Source organism: Colias philodice, chromosome 23, assembly GCF_061535455.1.
Source record: "Colias philodice isolate Cphi_HAF_F1 chromosome 23, ilColPhil1 Martin Lab GWU primary, whole genome shotgun sequence".
In the NCBI taxonomy this organism is placed as follows: Eukaryota; Metazoa; Arthropoda; class Insecta; order Lepidoptera; family Pieridae; genus Colias; species Colias philodice.
Window position 1 is genome coordinate 992,338 of NC_143108.1, and position 18,149 is coordinate 1,010,486.

The window sequence follows — 18,149 nt, forward strand, 5'->3', positions numbered from 1 at the left end:
TAAATCTTACAAGTAATAGATGGTGCCCCTACGATGAAAACTATTTGATTGATAGGCCATTGTGTCAAACCGCTATTTTGAAGTTGGTGTGCGTAAAAACAGGTGTCGAGTTTTGCAGACAAAAAAATTGTTTAGGAGTGATTTTTTGCAGGTGTTTTTGATTGGACACGATTATCACAAGCCGTTAAGCTTATTTCATTTATATTTTTAGTGCGTTAGTTGACTCTATTTTGTGTTATTGATGCAGTTACATTTGCCTCATGAAAATTTCACTGTGGGGTTATTGCAACTGTGAGGTTAGTTACAATAGCCCCTTATATTTTTGTATGAAACTAAAAACACTAGTGATGTGACAGTGTCGATATTTTTATTATGTATCCTTCTTGGTAGTCAAAATATACTTTCTTTATGATTAATTAAAGAAGAACCATCGATTATTTCTTCGATATTATACCCAGAGACGGGTTCATAAGTAAAATTCAAATTAGATAAAAAAAAAGGTTAAAGAATATAAGTAACTAAAAACGATAGGTAGGATAGTTCTGTGATTGTTCAAGTAATTTTTAGTAAACGGTTAATTAACTAATAAACGTATTTTGTTTGGTTTACGTTTTTAACAATATTTAATACAAAGAATATTATTTGTTCTGACCAAAAACTAAAATTGACTTAGTAGGTAGTACACTGTAATTTTTTTTTGTTGCGATTTAAAGTGGTAAATCAAAGTAGGTACATGAGTTTTTCCTCTAAATAATGCGGCGCCATCTACGATCGCAACGTTATTGTATAGATAACGTTATTGTATATATACATATATATAGAATAATAAAAATATATCGATGAATAAGTTTTTTGCATTCCCCACACTAATTCTCTAACAAATAGTTGCATTTGCCCCACAATCAGAAAAATAAGATTTTTCCTGAAAACTCGTCCTTGCTACACGGTAATCCAGTTCAAAATCCTATGAATAACATGAAATCTCATAAATATATTCTATATTCGTTGTTTTATATGAAATAGAAGAAGAGCTATGGCAGTTAGTTGCATTTACCCCCGACTAGGGGTTAATGTAACTTTTTCTACCAATTTTAGGAAATATTCTCACTACCAGTTATTTATAAGACTACTGTATTGCTTGATTGGTTGAAAATAATCTTGAATAAATACAATAATCACTAAATGGGTCAAATAAATGACCAAATATAACAGGAGATAACTGCAACCGATCAAACTTGAAACTTGTTATTTTTTAGTTGCATTTACCCCGGTTGACCCTATAGTATATTGGTACGAATCTAATTAACTATGTAATTTGAAGTTTGTAGTAATTCCACAATATCGCAGAGGTTTTTATACGATAAAGAGATTTCTTCAAACGTTGCAATTGACGTGATAAAAGCACAGTCGCGATAATCTTTCGAAAAAATGTATCTACCAACTAGCTAAAACAGCTAAGAAGTATCGCAGTCGTGTCGCACGGTGTGGCCGCACGCCGCGCGGTCCGGCCGGGGTGAACGACCGGAGCGCGTCGCCGATCGACCGCCCGCGCCCGCGCCCCCCGCACCCGCCTCGCCCCCGCCGCACCCGCGGATACTTGCGACTTTGCGATCGTGCGACTTGAGAGTTTAAGCGTGGATGACATTTTTTGTGAAGTGATTAGGATTTGTATGAGGGATGGTGTAGTTGGATGTTTGATGTAGCGTATGTATTATCTAGGAGCGTGTTTGGGTAGTATAGAGATGGTTAGTAGGTCAAAATATGTAAATATTAAATAACTAAATGAATGCGATGTCATTAAATCTACTTGTGTAATGTAGGTACAATTATTAAACCGGTCACCTGTTAATTAATATTTCGAAAAAGTTATAAATTTGAAACTTGAATTCGTTGGAGCTTTTGATGTCGATTAAATTCTACATATAACATAACAATACATGGTTAACTGTTACAATTAATATGGAATAACTCGTTTCGCTGTCAACGTTTTATTATGTTTTGTTTCTGTGTGTAATTAACTTGTTTGTTGTCAGTCGCACTATTCATTCGTTTATTCGTGTAATTCTTGAATAAATAGTTGAGTTGGAAAGCTTTTAATTAGAAACGTGGCAGTGCATAGTTAGTAAGAACTAAGAACACACATAATTATCGTGACTAAAAAGTAAAACTAGTTTTCATAGCGGTGATAACAAAAATTTACTGTTGGTTTACTTGGATCAATATGATTAAATAAATAATTAAAAAGCATGAAATTGTGTTTCACAGTCAAGGTAATGAATTCACGATCACAATTTACATTACAATTTCCACAAAATTTTGACTCTGCGACCAATTAAAGTTTAAAAAATTTAAGCCCACGTGTCACTCTATGTTCTAGCTATAATATACAGCTACCTCCGAGAGGCGCTCAAACTTTAACATTCAACTTGGCACCGCGAGGCGCACCTCTAAATAATCAAGCAGGCGATAGGGGAAGGCCGTGAATACTCTTTTTTCCTTCGGCGACCTCGTATATGCGAACATCTGTTTGTATCGAACGCTGAATATATTAGTCGCCCATTGTGTTGTATAATTTGACGTGCCCCACATTACATATAGTAAGCGTAGTGCTTGTTGCTATGGTGAGTGTAACGGGATCTGTATGGTGACTGTGTGTATGTTACGTGTTTTAGTTGGACGGTAGTTGCTTTGGAATTTTAATTTATAGGACTTTTAATTGTATACGGTGATTGGTTGATTGGGTTGTAACTTGTAATATTTGAATCTGATTCCGTGATTCCGTGATGAAAATATTGTTAAGCTGTTTTTGTTGTTTTTTTTAGTATTGAAATTTTTTCTATGTTTTAACTTTTAATTGAAATAAACTGTATTGTGTAGTAAATAAGTTATGATATTTTACGAAAATTTTGAAATAAATTATGAAGAAAGTTGTAGTTTTCGCATTCACTTGAAATTAGGAAAGTTTATAATTTACTAAAAGTAAACGAAATTTTTCAAAGTTAACACATTTTTCTTTGAAGTAACAAATTTTGGACCTTATCAAAATTTGCAAACATTTTCTATTCATTAAAACATAACTCTTTCTCGACGAAAGATGAGATTTCTAATATATAGTTAATTTTCGCAACTCTAGTTTGTACAATGTATATTTATTATATGTATAAGGTATGTACATTGTTAGCATTTAAGATTCCTCCGAGACGGAGATTGACCGATAAAACTGGGTCCTGCACTAATTAGGTCTACGCTCGTTTCTCCACGGTTCGTTAAACTCTTAATTTAAACATATCTGGAGATTACTATTTGATTTTTTATACAGTTGTAATAAAGCTGCTGGAGTTCGAATTAATTGTGTCCCCTTGGAAGTGTATACAGGTTTCTCTGTACGTATTAAAATGCAGGAATCTTAATACTATTATAAAGGCGAAAGTTTGTAAGCATGGATGTATGGATGGATGTATGGATGTTTGTTACTCTTTCACGTAAAAACTACTGAACCGATTACAATGAAATTTAGCACACATATAGAGGGTAACTTGGATTAACACATAGGATAGGTTTTATCCCGGAAATCCCACGGGAACGGGAACTGGTTTTCCTTTGAAAACGCGGGCGAAGCCGCGGGCGGAAATCTAGTTTATTAATAAGTAGCTAAATATAATGCTATATATATATGAATTTGATGGTATTTACATTTTACATATTTCAAAAACCGCGATGAAAGTTCTCATCTACACATGTACATATATAACAGTTTGTTTGCATATCAGTTATCACACATACAAACTTGCACGTTTATAATAACACACAGTAGTTATATTACCTAGATTAGGATTTCTAACTAGCAACTAGCAAAAGCGTAGTGAGCGGTGAAAGGCGCCACGTTCTAGCGAATAGAGTGCGCTTTGCGAGTGCGCGCGGGTATCGGTAACGAAAGTTTTTGTTGCTATACATATAATAGCATTGACATGATTTTAAAAGAGCAACTATGGAGTTTCTTGTCCGTGCTTTTCCGTAGAAACTGCTTTTTTTTCGGTGGTAAATAGTAATGGTAGTGTAGATGCTTCTACAAGAAGTCTAATTGCATAAATATATGCTTGCGTTACTAGCTTTCCACCCGCGGCTTCGCCCGCTTTGGCTAAAACCTAATAAACTATATACCTATCTCTTGAATCATTTGTCTATTTTAAAAAAAGTCATCAAAATCTGTTGGGTAATTTTTAAGATCTAAGCATACAGACACACGGACGGCGGAAAGCGATTTTTATACTATATAGTGATAAAGTTGGTTCACGTAGTTTTACAGTTGCCGCAACTATGTATAAAGTGATTCTTCAAAGACTAGCTACGGACGACTATGTTGCATGCACTTGCGGGTGAATTGTTTATGCCAGTTGATACGGTGTTGTGTGTTGGGATATAGTAGTTTATGTTCATTAAAGTGTGCTAAAGGTGTTTCTTGTTGTTGTATTTAAAGTGGAATGGATTACTTGTGTACCTACTGTTTTTGTCGCTAGCCTGTTTCATAGTTGCACTTATTGTTTTCTCAGGTCTCTTACCTAACATATATGTATAATGTATATATACCTAACATACGTACATATCTAATCATAGCCTTATTTCTGAGTTCACATTATTAAACTAAGGGCCGATTTTTCAATGCTTGGATAAAACTTATCCGTCCAATAAAGTATTAGAGCGAGCGCGCACGAGCAACTTTGTCTCCGCAACTATTTTGTCTCTCCCATCAATTTGTATGGGGAGTTGCGTCGCTACGTGCGCGCACTTTCATACTAGCCCATGGGTGAAGAGACAAAATAGTTGCGGAGACAAAATAGTTGCGGAGACAAAGTTGCTCGTGCGCGCTGGCTCTTACACGATAATATTAAAATGTCACGTAAACTGTCAAATACGGGCAATTAGAATACGTTTTTAAAATTGTAGTTTTATACATTATTCGACGAATAAGTTTTATCCAAGCATTGAAAAATTGGCCCTAAAATAAAGAGAAGAGGAAGATGTTGTGTTTATCGAGGTCAAAGGTTATCACTGCAGTAAAAATGTACGATGTCACGATAAAAATATATTTTATATGTATTTAATAAACGCGATGTTTAGCTGACCTATATAATTGTACTGTGCAAATATGTACTGTATAATTATATGAGAGACTTGGCGCGTAGCTGTAGTAATAATAACTTTGTTGATTTTAGTGTTTTAATGGTTTATGTGCTTTAGATTCTCCATGGTGAGTGTCGTTGAGAAGATAAACTAGTGTGCATTGTTTTAAACACTCGTTGCAGTTTTATATGCTTGATGCTGGAGGCTGTATGAAGATATAACAATGTTTTGTTTTTTTTTAATGGTGTGATGATGGTTTTGAATATATAGTTGTTATTTTATTTCTATACATTGTACCGCATCTAATGATATCTAACATTTGATGTGAATAATATTACGGTCGATTTATATTATTTTAGTTTGCAGCTGATAGGAAGTGTAAAATTTTACATTACAAATTGTGGAAAATTAATTAAGTTTGAATTTCCTGTCACATTAATATCCAAACTCCGAAGGTTTCTTAGTTGTGCACTGAGTTAAATTAAATATGTGAGATAGTAAACAGGAAAAGCTATGCAATTTCTAAACTACGCAAAAAACCGTAGTCGGCACTTGTACACGGGTAGCGAACTATTATTTATTCCGTCCCAGCACTCCGCCCTTGAAGATAAATCACAGTCGCGCAAACGATACATCCATCGAGATCCGCACAATACGAGATTACTCAATTTATATATCCACGTGAAGCATTTGTATCGATAAATATGTAAATTCAATCATTTCTCAGTGATCCCATCGGTTCGATACAAGCATGAATTATTCATTATGAATATTTAAACGTTTCCATTGCTTATTACTTGTGCGTCTTGCGAAACTTTTTATGTATCCAGTAAGCAGTGGTTAGCGGGTATGGTATTACATACATGGTGATTTATTACTTCCTATGGTGGTTTTTGTCGGTTAATGATGGAATGCGTTTACGCGTTTCGTTTTATATTATGTGTGTGTGGAAATACGGGCAGGTGTGTCGTCAAAGAGTGAGGTTCAGGAGCCGTATTATGACCTCTTATTTCTAACCAGTTTACGTCGTGAATTGAACTGACTGGCAAATTAATATTATACCTACCATAAATAACCGTGGCTGGTTATTGCGATCATAATATGAATTTGTCAGTCAATTCAATTCACGGCGTAACCTGTCTGGAAATAAGAGGTCATAATACGGCCCAGGGCCTATAAAATATTCGCCGTACTTACGGCGTTGGATTTTGAAGACGTTTTGGTAGCACGATCATTAATACCTTAATTGGTAGGTAGAGGTATTTTATTCTATAACGCGAATGATTTGTTAGTTTCGTGTTAAAGCAAAATCGATTAACTTAGTTAAATTAAAACATACCAATTACGTATTCATCAGATATGGTAGCTTATGAATCTATAAATAGCATTATATTACGATACCTAATCGCAATCAAACATGATGGAAAATTTCCATTTCGCGCGTACCTATCGCTTTCACTTTTATAACCATATCTGCTGTTACACATTACACACACATACCTACTATCTGTATTAAGTACTTGGATATACATATAAGCAGATGTATGTATGTGTTACGAGCAACATTAGCCGGTGTGTCCACGTGTTGAGTCAGGTACGCGATAACAGGCGATTAGATGATAAGCATGTTTGCAATATGGAATGGCTATTGATGTTGGCGGACGTGGATTTGGTTGGATTATTCATATGTGTATGTGTGGGGTATGACCGTATGCTAGTCCTTTGTTGAGATGTTGAACAGGTTAGGATGTGAAATGTTGTTGTAGAGCGCTGGTAAATAGATTTTTATCCAGGAAAAATGTTTAATGTGTACATCTATAAGTTGAAGAATCGCTAAAAATATCTTGCATATTACTGTGAACATAAGTAATAAACGTTACACGTGTATTTCGTTTCATTTACTTTCACGAACGAGTGAATGTAAAGCGCATAATTACACAATGCATTATATTCTGGCTTACGAAAGATTACTTTTACGTAGATACTCCGTTGCCAACTTGTAACTACGTCGCGAGAGACGTACTTTCCTACGTGATTGAGGATCTCCGAATTAACTTTTGCCTCACCTCACCAAAAGTTATGCTCACATGCGAGTGTGTAAATTGAGTTTTAAAGCTAATTTTAAGTTCTGTAAGTCACTCGAGTTTTCCCGTGCGTCTTTGCCTAAATACGATGACACATTAGTTCAAATAGGCTTATGCGGTATCAAAGTTGTGCCGTTACACCCTGACGTTTTTAGGCACGATCGAACTCGGGGGTTAATTTTGGGGAGAAGTCTCGAATGAAATGTCTAAGAATGAAACTTCTGAATGATGGTAATTAAAGGAAAAACAAATATAATATCTAAAGAGGAAATACTTTTTGGGTAGTTCGAATGAAAAGCGTCGCTACTCGCTGTCGATTTAAAAAAAACTGATTTGTTTGAGTAGCAGGCCATTTTTTTATCCTGTATACCCGGCTATATTTTTTTACAGTAGCTTGACCTGCTTTATTAACACTTCAGTAAATAATGAAACCAAACATTCACATTGAACATTACATGAAGCAGTTTGTTCGCAAGTTGAGCCGCGATGAGTTGGTAGTTGGTACTATGTAGATAGTTACCTCGCAAACGGCAGCCATCGGAGGCGCGGTGGCGCGGAACTTGGCGAAAGATTTAATGGAAGTTTGTCTGTCTTCGTCTGAGATGCCGCTCTGTGCGCACCTAGCTTTCATAACTGGAAACTTGGCGCGTCAACGAGAAGCTATATAGCTATTTATTTATATATACATATAGGTAGGTGCTATGCCATTGTTGTGTGAACCTATCGCTTGACGACTGCTGTCTGTGGCATTGTTTGTTTGTACGCTTTGATGGGTGTCTTTGATAGGCATCGATTGGGGTTTGGCTCCCCTAATGTTGTTTAACTGTCGTAAATACATGTCTTGACGTAAATGGTAGTACAGAGAATGTTGGTTAAGTTCAGATTAAAGATAATGAAATGTAGTGTTCCAATTCAATGTACTTGACCGATTCTTAGTTCTCATTGTATGTTTACACGTGTAACAAAAGTTCAAGTATGTATGTATGTGAGGACTGTGGGGTAAGCCGTAAGATGAATCTATTCGCTTTTTGTTTTAAACATAAGCATGTAAACTTGAAATAAAAAAGGTTTTCACAATACAACTTTGCATCTTGGAAAAATGTTTCTACAGTCTTAAATACAACTGATTAATTTGATCTTCGCGAATACATTTGAACCCCATTCGAGTAGACGGTCCCCGTCCCAAAGTGCGTCCCCATCGATGTAGCAGCGACAATTTGAATCTATGCGAGCCGCCATTGAATTAACATAGGCGGAGTGCGAGCCGAGCGGCCTCAGACGGGCCTCGGAAGGGAAGTTTTATTGCTTGCGAATTCCATTATAACTTGCCAACTTGGTGAACCCCCCCGTCTCCCGCTCCGCAGCCCCCGGGACGTCTTTAAACGAGAATTGTTGTCTAATTTGTTGGAATTACGGCGGGCTTGTACGGTTGTTCTGTATGAATAATGATGATGCCCCACCAGCCACCTGTCTTGTCTGTTGGTGCTCGGTGTAACTCGAAATGTCTTTGAATTTGCCGGTATATCGGTATGTTTTATTGGTATATTTGAGTGTTTAACTTAGGTTAAAGTTAAAGAAAAGTTGTGATGGTTGTATGATAGAATCAAAAGAAACGAAATGTCTGTAACGTATTTATATTGTCTGATGTTTGTAGAATTAAATAATACTACCAGAATAGTTGATACTACAAACATTCGCAAATCACATTATAATTCCAGTCTCCTTCAAATGGTTTCTCAAAATCCACACCACAGCAAAGTCACATAACAAAAGGAAGGGAAGAAAAGGCAATAAAGCAACAGTGAATTATCACGTACGTACGTCGCTCGGTCGCGTCTCGGCGTGGCCCACTTTGCAGGAGACAATGCCGGTGGCACTACGCCAGTCGCCAGTGTACTGTGTATGTACAATGTATAGTGTAGGTGCAGTGTTGCGACGGACGCACGATGCATGAGAAAACGTTGATTTATGTATACGGAACTATGGATCGAGTGTAGAGGATTTGCACTTGATGTAGCTATAGTTGTATGGTCACTGTTGCAGAGGCTGAAGAGCCATTGACTGTATAATATATGCTTTGTATACGTTCTAAAGTTGTTAATGTTACTTAAGATCACGCTTAACCAGGTACATAATTGAGGTAGTTAAGTTAATAAACCAACTTATTGCGCATTAAAGTCATCGTCTAAACACAACAAACGTGAGCCGAACAATTTACTACCTATTTAAAGATGACCCGACTATTTTTAAAGTTTCATATAGTTTTTCTCAATGACGATGTAGGTCAATCTTTGTTGCATACGAAACTCGAACATCATTACTATAACGCATCATGCAACGTGGACAAACACACAATTCCCACATTATACATTCGACTGGCATGAACTAATAACCGCCTTCATCCATCAACGCTGGCCATGTTTGAACTTGGCTTAATGAATATTCATGAAATCAGCACTGGTGCTATGTAGTTATATTTGTATGCTGTATATTTGGATCTGTTAGGCATAGTATTTATGTTTGAATTAAGCCAGAGATTAAAAGGGAAAGGATTTATCGGTCACAACTGCTGAATTGTCACAAAGAGAAATGGAAGCTATTTATTTGTCGTCACCAATGTAGAAAGTCAAATAAAAGCCTATTAAAATGAAAGTATTATATCGTCGCATAATAAGTAGGAATATTTGAACAGGCTTTCCTTGACTCATTTTAACTAGTGAATTGTTATGATAATGTATTTCTAAAGTAACATAATAAATAGACAAGTATTCGAAAGTCAACTTAGATTTTAAACAAAACTGATTGGCCACGTATAGTCGTATAATAATATTTCATATTTGTTTAAATACAGTATACAATCTTCATTAACTAAGAATCCTTAGTCTGGGCTGCGATAAAGCACCCAAGTTTATTCTTACGTAAAACGACTAAGTTAAGTTAAAACATAATGTTCGCTGACTATTAACGTAACAGTAATAGATAGTTCCGTTCAAGTAGAAAATATATTTAAGCCGTGTATACGCAGTGACAGCTTAGAGAGTTATAAAGTTACAAGATAAGTTGGCCACGTCAGCGAAAATAATAGTGGCTAGTGGCTACCGAAGATCGCTAGCTAGCAGGGTCGCGCAATCGATAGGACGTTGACCTCGGCGTAACGAGTTATTGAGTCTCCCGGCAGGGCTGCCACTCGCAAGTTTTATGGCTGAAAAGAAATGGCGGTTATCGATGGTTTCAATTTTCAAATACGAACGTAACCTAGTTTTATGTGAATTTTAAATCGAAAGGCGAACTTACCTACAAACTGTATCGGGAAGTTCGTGGATGCAAATGTTTGAACTGAGTTTTTCGTACGTTTTGTTGTTATATTGAGATTAGAGGCGTGTTTTTAGATCTGATCATATCTTTTTATGTTTTATAAACAGAATTAAATAAAAACCTCCCAATATATCAAGTAAGTTATTAGTAATCTTTATTTTTCTACTTAAAAAAAATGCTTTGTTGACAACCCTATATGATATATCCAAGCGTCCTCGCCAAGCGCCCTACTGTGATACAAGTGGACGGCGCGATGGAAAACCTTTTTTATCTACTATCTACTTGGATACTGAAAGTCTTTAGATGGATATATTGCAAAGGAATATTCAAGGGAACTTATCATAGAAATTTCTCATCCCATGTTAATGGGATAGAATAAAATCGAACTATTCACGAACATAGTTGAGGAAGCTTAGAAAAATGTTAACAAGTTTGTTGAAATATACGGTATTCGTACCTTTTTGTAAAGATATTGTAAGTTAAAGTTTTGGATTGTTGATTGTTATCAGTTTATTATTGGAAATAAGAGATGCTAAAGTATGATAGAACAACGTATATAACGATTCGTGGTATTCGTATAATGAATTAATAATTACTGTACACAGTGATAATTCTAATTAATGGCATTGTGCAATCTTTACTAAGTCGAAGCAATAATAATTACATATTATAAATAAAATTTGGTACAAAGTTAAGTAGATACATACCGAGCCCAATCACGGTAATAAAGCTGTAACAATAATAAAATCACATATTTCGTGATAATTGTATTCATTTACTAGGTTCGTTACAAGATAAGTGAGTAAATATGTAATGTATGTACGTAACTATGCTCCATGTAATTGTCTCGTACATTCTAAGCTCATATTATTCTCGGAAAATCGTCTTAAAGCAGTTAGAGCGATAAGAGCGGTCTTTGGCGTTAATTAAATAGATATCGTCATGCCGCAAATCTGAGAAATTGGCATTCGGAGACGTGGGATCTTTTATCTGGACGTTTTAAATGGATTCCTCATATTGGATATTCGATATTTGAGAATAGTTGGCTCGTATTGGAGGAGAGAATGGCTGATCTGATAATTTGAAGCTTTGTGAAATGATGGGATTGTAGAATGGAGATATGGATTGATTAATACTCTGTATCTAGGCAGTCTTTTGTTAGCGTTACGAATTCTGAATTTTTGTGTCGCCTAGAAGTGCATACATCGCTACAGAGATAGAGATATAGTTGCTTAATGTAATTTGGTTATTGTATTCAATATTAAAAGTGTCTTGAAATTAAATTCTTTAAACCTTAATCACGGCGATATTAAGCTGTCGATAGAAATAGAATGCACATCTTGAATATTATAAATTATAATATTGTGGTCGCTTAATGGCACCGGTTTCGTTCAACACGACACGAGCATCGGAAACTTATAAGTTATAATCACATTAATTTATTAATAGAAAATTTATGTTCGAATATACATTTCCTTTCACTGTATTTCTATATTCGACGACAATCTACAAAAGATATAATCTTAATTGAAATTGTAATGTTTTATCGGAACTGCATTAGTGCATTAGCGGGTCACGATAGCTTTGCGCGGAACGGATTGCAACAAAAATGGACTATGGATTTATTTGTTGTATTTAAATGAGCTAGATCGAAGTAGTGAAATGTGGTTATTCGATTATTTGCTTTGAAACTTCACTACATAGTATAAAACAAAGTCGCTTTTTCTGTCCCTAAGTTTTGCTTTTGATAACGAATCTTAGAACTAAGTTGTGCGGTTCGTATATTTGTCTGTATATGAGTTTAATGTTTATTACATTGCTATGTAATTTACTTTGCCTTCGATCGAAGGTAACCAAGTAACAGGTGCCCTTATTGAGGTAATAATTGTTTATTATAATAATGAGTACGGTCGTTGATGTGAATTGAAAACTTGTATATTCTTTACTATATCGAAATAAAGCTACATTACATAGAACAGATTATAAGAAGAAACCGTGTTGTCGATACAATTTGAACATAAAACTAGACAAAATAAACTGGAAGCACTTGCAGTAAGAAGTGATGAAAGAATAATTGTACAAAGTCTGCAATAATAATAATTACTATTGGCAAATGAAGTTGTCGCAGACGCGAGTGTCGGCTACATTTCGGCCGCGCTTCGATCAATGGGCGGCTTTCAATTAAAAGTTTAGCCCGCAGCGCGCCATTGTATTGTTCGGCGGTTTTGCCTTTTTGTTGATTCACAAACGCGAGGAACTGTCGAGGTCTTCCTGTAGTCGACTGTGGGTTGTTTGGAGTTGGAAATTCGAAAGGTGTTTTATGTTAATGTAACGATTTATATTTTATATAATTATTTTTTTTTTATTATATAATTATTATTAGTAGGTTAGTACCTCCTAACACAAACCCTAGTGGGTAAAGAAAACCATCAACGTCGTCATATTGTGTTTCATAAATAAATTGCCAGTCTTCTTCATTGTAGATGTAAAGGCTATGATTATTTTGTAGTCTTTAAATTTCTGTGAAAGCATTTAGCTTTTAGATTCATTCTAACTCAGTGTTTTTGAAACGTAAACACATCGTTCATACAAACATTACACTTGAATAATCGCGATACATCAAAAAAATACATCCGCATTTTTAAGCGTTACCACCATCAATAAATTGTTATTTCAGCTGTAAATAAAAACATAAAAAGCACGTTTGCAATTATGTTATACGTGATGCAATTTGAGTTCAAAACGTGCAGCAGTTTGGTGCGTGTGTGTGTATGTATGTACACACATACACGCGCGATCCGCGAGCGAAATATAAGTAGGTCAACAGTTAGCCGAGTTGATGGAGGGGGCTCGATGTTTCCGTGCTTTTTTTCCTCTCTTTTGTTGTATTTTCTCTTGGATTGCTCTGAATTACTAGGACGTTTGAAGTTTGTGCAAAATGAAATGTGACTATCGATTGCGTTTTGCAATTGAGTTGCATTTTTCGCTGTGTAAAGTGCAGATTGAGTGTGAAGCGTTTTATTTTTGTTTCAATAGCTTTACGATTTCGTCAATAAATGTGTGTGAAGTTATATTTAGTAGAATTAAATAACTAAGTTATAAGAGAGAGAAGTTAATTATCAGCTCTGAAAACTTTATTGTGAGTAAAGTGATAACTTTCTTCGTACGTAAATGGAATAAATGAAACGAAACAGACATTTATATTACAATTAATTTGATGTGTTCATTCTACTCTACGTGTCGTGTATTTCGTCGTCGCTATTATTGTGTATAAATTATAAATATAAATACCCGCGCGCCAACGCTCGGGCTATCCAATTTATATTTTGTTGGTGATAAATAATAGTATGAAGTTCAGTGCCAAGGGCGTTTCATGAAAGAAAATATATCGAACGATCGTAGGTATTAGTGAAAGTAGTCGTCTGTGAAATGAAAGTTACAAAAATGAAGATCCGAAATTAGATCTTTTTTATTTACCTTATAAGTCTACTTATTCGGCCCGAAGACATATTTATTTGTATGAATAAATAAGTAACGAAGTATGTATATTCACAAATAGTTTCACATAGTTCCAATGAAATATTTCTGTCGTTACATTTTAATGAGTAGGCACGTATACCTCGTTAGTCAGACACCGGCGATCGGTGAGTCAGGGCTGAGCCGCTCGAGGCGTATAATCATGTGCCGGCTAAACTTACATAAACCATTAACTGCACGTTTCATACAAATCTTCTTATATATAAAAATGAATCGCAAAATGTGTTGGTAAGCGCATAACTTGAGAACGGCTGAACCGATTTCGATAATTCTTTTTTTATTATATTCCTTGAAGTATGAGGATGGTTTTTATGTAGAGAAAACGTAAATATGTACCACGGGCGAAGCCGGGGCGGACCGCTAGTATCCTATAAATAAATAGCTCAACATATTCAATGACATTACACTCACCAGATACGTTTCTTTGTTACAGGTGTCGCGTTGTGATCGTGTGCGCCGCCAGTAAACGTGTGTGTGTGCTAAGTGCAGTGTAAACTAGTGTACCCAGTGTGTGACGGTGCTGTGTGTGTGCGCGTCGGTGTGTGTGCGCGTGTGCGTGTGCGCGCGCGTCCCGAGCGGCGCCGGCGCCGGACAAGTCGATGCCGGTGCGCCGATGGATCGGTGATCTCGGTTCGATTACGTCACAACAACGTTGGTATGTATGTAATATGTTTATTGTTGTTTAATGATTATTGAATGTGTATGTAGTTGCGTTCAGTATGAGTAGGAATATTACAAGTGCACATGAACGCTATAAAAAATAAAAATATCTAAAACTTATGATGCTTTTCACCTAAACTTGATGTATGCGGCTTACAACGTGGCAAGTTAACTAATTTTACTTCGTCTGAAGGGCTAATAGGATAAATCCTATTAGCCCTTAAATAAATTTAGCCCAATAAATTTAGTAATTTTAATACATAAAAATAACAAATTTTCTAGGAAAGAACATTTTCGTAAATGTTGCCCAGAATTCGTATATAAATATTAGAGGTCCGCCCCGGCTTCGCCCGTGGTACATATTTCGCAATAAAAGGTAGCATATCATATGTCCTTTCTCGGGTATCAAAATATCTCCATACCAAATTTCATGCAAATTGGTTGAGTAGTTTAGGCGTGATTGAGTAACAGACAGACAGACAGAGTTACTTTCGCATTTATAATATTAGTATGGATTGCTATTCTGCAGAAATAATATTAAAGCTCTCCACGTGGTTTCAAACGCGACCCACGCACGTTTAAACTGTAAGCACTTCTTACACTATTCATTTTTAAATTGGTTGAGGAATAAGGAGGAGGAGGAGGTATCTAAATACGTATTTTTAAATTATTGAAAATAATGTATATTAAAAAATGTTCAGAAATAGCTACGTGTGATATTGCTGATGAAAAACTTTTTAAAGTTAAAAATTAAAATAAACATGCTAATCCATCGTATTTGTTTTCGATAAGTAATACGTACTACTACTATCATTAAATATTCACAACAATTAATTGCCTAAATCTAAAATGGGATTAAGGAACCTTCATGAGATTAGTACATTATATTAAGTAGAGTAAAAACGATTATAATAAGACCCACTCAACATAATTATACGATTAAATGTGTCCCTTCGTCCAGCATACTCACCACAACTCACCATGGAATCCTGATATTTCATGAATGTCAAAAAACTGTTCTGAAATAGTGCTAAATAGTGCCCAAAGGAAAAAAATAGTGCTCTTGTACTTGCGAAGTTATAGCCATAGTTCGATGAGTATGCTGGACGAAGGTTTCGCCCAGCATACTCACCTCCGTCCGGAGAATCTGTATCCGCTTCAAACATAATTCATACTTCAAAAAATAGTTCCCAAATAGTGCCAAACGGTGCCCAAAAAGAAAAAACAGTGCTCGAATAACTTCGGAGTTACAGGCTTCGTTCAGTGAGTATGCTGGGCGTAGGTTCTACGCCCAGCATACTCACCTCAGTGCGCGAATATCGAACGAGCTATAGGAACAATTTACGTCTCAAAAAATTGTGCTTGAAATAGTGCCCAATATCAGTCCAATTTTTGCTTGACTTTTGACCTAGAAAACCATTAAATTTGATTGTAAACTTCTACATACATTACATTGAGTACAGTCGAATACAATATTATTAACTTTCTTTCTAACAATTTTTGTCTTGTGTAAATTATTTGTTTTGTTATATTGTCTATGTAAGGGAGTATTTACTTTAGAATCGCAATATTATTAATTACACATTATTTTAATAATACTTTATAATAATATGATTAAGCCTTCGCGCGTCGCATGGGACCCCGGTAGCTAGGAACAATGATTTTATATATTTGTCTAGATCACGGCGCTTGAAGGATTAAGATATCAAATGAAGTAAATCATGCATGAAAAATAAAGTTGCTGTTATTAATGCTTACATTACAACTGACAAAATTATTCAAAATAATCATTTTCCGGATCAAGGACGGTACCACAACGTTTACGGAATTGACCTGTATTCCTCATGTGATAAAGTTCAATATAGTGTGGCAGTAATGGATGCACGTACGGTCAATAGGTATGGGGCTTACGACGCGCGGCGCCCGCGACGCTAAACATTTTTTTATATGTATATTATATACAATATTAAAACTACAATTTTTTCTATTTACATTGATTATATTATGAATGTTAACAAAAGCTGTGAACTAGTTAACTAGAATTCTGATTACTTTGGCCCTTTAAATAGTAATAAATAACGTAAGTAATTAAAAATGTTTTTTATTGCTAAACCTTTCATTGATGAAACTATTGGAAAGAGTTTTAAAAATTTGTATAACTATGTCACAGTACTAGTTTTGACTGGTTATAAGTTTTGCCTGCAACATATACTTATACAAAAAGAAACTGTATAATTTCCTTTTTACAATTTTTCAAGATATTAATTTTATTGGCTGCAAATGACTGTTTTTATTCAGACAAACACACAATGCAATGAAGTAATAGACTTCATTTACGCTTAAAGTTTCATTCATTTATTTCATTCATTCATTTATTTATAAAATATATAATAATGCATTTAATCGAAAGTTTTTGACATGTGAGAAAATACCATAATTATTTCCAATAACATGAAGTCTACAATTAGAAAGTTTAATATTTTTGTCCAAAAACATGTGTCGACGACTGTACCCCATTTTACGTTAGTATGTAGAAGTTTACATTAAAATTTAATGGTTTTCTAAGTCAAAAGTCAAGCAAAAATTGGACTGATATTGGGCACTATTTCAAGTACAATTTTTTGAGACGTAAATTATACCTATAGCTCGTTCGATATTCGCGCACTGAGGTGAGTATGCTGGGCGTAGAACCTACGCCCAGCATACTCACTGAACGAAGCCTATAACTCCGAAGTTATTCGAGCACTGTTTTTTCTTTTTGGGCACCGTTTGGCACTATTTGGGAACTATTTTTTGAAGTATGAATTATGTTTGAAGCGTATACAGATTCTCCGGACGGAGGTGAGTATGCTGGGCGAAACCTTCGTCCAGCATACTCATCGAACTATGGCTATAACTTCGCAAGTACAAGAGCACTATTTTTTTCCTTTGGGCACTATTTAGCACTATTTCAGAACAGTTTTTTGACATTCATGAAATATCAGGATTCCATGGTGAGTTGTGGTGAGTATGCTGGACGAAGGGACACGATTAAATCCTGTAAAATATATTATGTATATGCTATCGCTATTGTGTCGAAGCAGATGTTAATTAGGTACTACGTTACGAGCTTGACCTACAAAACTAATGTATTATCACGCACGTATTAACCATAATCTATACAAAGATCTCGCTAATCTCACTTATATAACTATGTCAAGACTTGCAGCTTCTCAGCTAAATTGAATTCTGTTTGTGCAATGTTTGAACCGCCCCGGAGGGTCGAAACTCGGTCGTAGTCGGAATACTCGATTGGTCAATGTGTAGTCTGAATTCCTCGGGGAAATCTTAACGGTGCAAGCGAAATGATAACGAAACGCTTCGTAAGTTTGGTGGAACGTCGCACCTACTGATACCGTTCGCCGGGGTGGGTGTTCGTTTGGTTAGAACTTA

General features: G+C 35.5%; 1 protein-coding gene across 2 annotated transcripts in view; it reads left to right on the plus strand.

The window, feature by feature from the left end:
* The window catches only part of CtBP (C-terminal binding protein), a 124,400-nt gene that overhangs the window by 72,701 nt on the left and 33,550 nt on the right, over positions 1–18,149 (plus strand). For both annotated transcript variants that reach the window (XM_089709778.1, XM_089709779.1), the window contains exon 3: positions 14,491–14,712. The gene's annotated coding sequence lies outside the window, so the exon portion shown is untranslated. The remainder of the gene's footprint in view (positions 1–14,490; positions 14,713–18,149) is intronic.